The following is a 3,531-nucleotide window of genomic DNA, read 5'->3' as shown; positions in this document are numbered from 1 at the left end:
TTTTTTTCGTAGGTCAATTCACATGTTCCGTTTTAGGCAGGCATCAAGGAAGAAAGAGAGAACACATTTCACTTTCATTGTGTCAAGAATTCTTATCAAGAGCGTTTTCACATTGTTGAGCAGAATACAAAGGATGCCATTTTTCAGAACTCAAGAGGAGTGGATTTCCATCCTGAACACTCTTGCTGTTTGACCCTAAGGAATACGTGTGGTATCTTTATTGTATAAATGAGGAGATTGACCCTTATGGTGGTTCAATAATATGCCATAAGTCACACATGATTTCGGGGCTGTGATTTGGAATCAGGTCTGTTTGATGAAAGTTAGAGAGAAAGAGGGAGAGCAAAAGATATATCTGTATATCTATATAAGAGAGACATAAATAGATGTAGAAATAGATATAGGCCTATATTAATCTGTGATGGTTAAGTTTCTGTGTCAATTTAAAAGCATGTTTTTGGATGAGATTAACATTCAAATTGGTGAACATTGAGTAAGGAGATTGCTCTTCCATAACGTAGGTGGGCCTCATATAATCAGTTGAAGGCCTAAATAGAACAAATAGATTAACCTCCCAGAGCAGAGGGAGTTCTCCAGGCAGACTGCCTTCAGACTTCATCTGCCCCATGTCTATCCTGGGCTTCAGGCCTGGGGGCCCTTACTACAGATTTGGACTTGCCTGCCTCCATAGTCACATGAGCCAAGTCTTTAAAATAAATCTCTTTCCTATGATTGTCCAGGGATTGGTATTAAGGAATCTGGGTGATGGGGACATGGACAATCACTATACTATCCTTTTTTACTTTTGTATGTGTTTGAAATTTCCCAAAATACAAAGGTTTTTGTTGTTGTTGTTGTTGTTATTTTTAATTTTGGGTGATGGTATTTTCCCCATATACTTTTCTATCTTTTCCAACTTTTACACAATAATAAAGATTTACTTTAAATAATGGGAAGAATACTTTTTGAAAAGGGATAAGATGAAAAATTAGTCACCGCCTAAAATATGTATATACACACACATCCTATTGGTTCTGTTTCTCTGAAAAACCCTAATGCAACATCTATATAGCTAGCTATATATTTATCAAAAGAGAGGAAAATGAACAATTGAAAGAGGTTTCACAGAGATGATTGTGACATTGAGATTATGGGTCACCAGCCATGGGAATAGCTGCTCCAGTGTGTGGAAGAAAAAGACCAATTATTTTTTTTGTATTTATTTATTTAATTTTTTAAAAAATTTTATTTTATTATGTTAGTCACCATACATCATTAGTTTTTGATGTAGTGTTCCATGATTCATTGTTTTTGTATAACACCCAGTGCTCCATGCAGTACGTGCCCTCCTTAATACCCATCAGCAGGCTAACTCATCCCCCCACCCACCTCCCCTCTAAAATCCTCAGTTTCTCAGAGTCCATAGTCTCTCATGGTTCTTCTCCCCCTCCGATTCCCCCACCTTCATTTTCCCCTTCCTTCTCCTAATGTCCTCCATGCTATTCCTTATGTTCCACAAATAAGTGAAACCATATGATAATTGACTTTCTCTGCTTGACTTATTTCACTTAGCATAATCTCCTCCAGTCCCATCCACGTTGATGTAAAAGTTGAGTATTCATCTTTTCTGATGGCTGAGTAATATTCCACTGTAATATTCCATGGACCACATCTTCTTTATCCATTCATCTGTTGAAGGGCATCTCGGCTCTTTCCACAGTTTGGCTATTGCGGACATTGCTGCTATGAACATTGGGGTGCATATGGCCCTTCTTTTCACTACATCTGTGTCCTTGGGGGAAATACCCAGGAGTGCAATTGCTGGGTCATAGGGTAGCTCTATTTTTAATTTTCGGAGGCACCTCCACACTGTTTTCCAAAGTGGCTGTACCAACTTGCATTCCCACCAACAGTGGAAGAGGGTGCCCCTTTCTCCACAACCTCTCCAACATTTGTTGTTTCTTGCCTTGTCCATTTTTGCCATTCTAACTGGTGTAAGGTGGTATCTCAGTGTGGTTTTGATTTGAATTTCCCTGATGGCTAATGATGAGGAACATTTTTTCTGTGTCTGTTAGCCTTTGTATGTCTTCTTTGGAGAAGTGTCTGTTCATGTCTTCTGCCCATTTTTTGACTTGATTACTTGTTTTTTGGGTGCTGAGTTTGAGAAGTTCTTTATAGATCTTGGATACCGGCCCTTTATCTGTAGTGTCATTTGCAATGATCTTCTCCCATTCTGTGGGTTGCCTCTTTGTTTTGCTGACTGTTTCCTTTGCTGTGCAGAAGCTTTTTATCTTGACAAAGTCCCAAAAGTTCATTTCTGCTTTTGTTTCACTAGCCTTTGGAGATGTATCTTGAAAGAAGTTGCTGTGGCCGATGTCAAAGAGGTTACTGCCTATGTTCTTCTCTAGGATTTGGATGGATTCCTGTCTCACATTGAGGCCTTTCGTGCATTTTGAGTTTATCTTTGTGTATGGTCTGAGAGAGTAGTCGAGTTTCATTCTTCTGTATATAGCTGTCCAGTTTTCCCAGCACCATTTATTGAAGAGACTGTCTTTTTTCCGTTGCATATTTTTTCCTGCTTTGTCGAAGCTTATTTGACCATAGAGTTGAGGGTCCATATCTGGGCTCTCTATTCTGTTCCATTGGTCTATATGTCTGTTTTTGTGCCAGTACCATGCTATCTTGGTGATCACTGCTTTGTAATAGAGCTTGAAATCGGGCAACGTGATGCCCCCGGCTTTGTTTTTCTTTTTCAACATCTCCTTGGCAATTCAGGGTCTTTTCTGATTCCATACAAATTTTAGGATTGTTTGTTCCAACACTTTGAAAAATGTCATGGAATTTTGATCGGGATGGCGTTGGAGGTATAGATTGCTCTGGGTAGCATAGACATTTTAACAGTGTTTATTCTTCCAATCCATGAGCATGGAATGTTTTTCCATCGTTTTGTGTCTTCTTCAATTTCTTTCATGAGTGTTCTGTAGTTCCTAGAGTATAGATCCTTTACCTCTTTGGTTAGGTTTATTCCAAGGTATCTTATGGGTTTTTGGTGCTATTGTAAATGGAATCATTCCTCTAATTTCTCTTTCTACTGATGCATTGTTAGTGTATAAGAAAGCAACTGATTTCTGTGCATTGATTTTGTATCCTGCCACATTACGGAATTGCTGGATGAGCTCTAGTAATTTGGGGGTGGAGTCTTTTGGATTTTCCACAGAAAGTATCATGTCATCTGAGAAGAGAGAGAGTTTGACTTCTTCTTTGCCAATTTGAATACCTTTTATTTCTTTTTGTTGTCTGATTGCTGTTGCTAGGACTTCTAGTCCTATGTTGAACAATAGTGGTGAGAGTGGGCACCCTTGACGTGTTCCTGATCTTAAGGGAAAGGCTCTCAGCTTTTCCCCATTGAGGATGATATTCGCTGTGAGTTTTTCATAGATGGATTTTATGAACTTGAGGAATGTTCCCTCTATCCCTATACTCTGAAGAGTTTTAATCGGGAAAGGATGCTGTATTGTGTCAAATGCTTTT

This window comes from Mirounga leonina, unplaced genomic scaffold (assembly GCF_011800145.1).
Source record: "Mirounga leonina isolate KUSES-001 unplaced genomic scaffold, KU_Mleo_1.0 Mir_53, whole genome shotgun sequence".
In the NCBI taxonomy this organism is placed as follows: domain Eukaryota; kingdom Metazoa; phylum Chordata; class Mammalia; order Carnivora; family Phocidae; genus Mirounga; species Mirounga leonina.
This window is presented reverse-complemented; position numbering follows the sequence as displayed.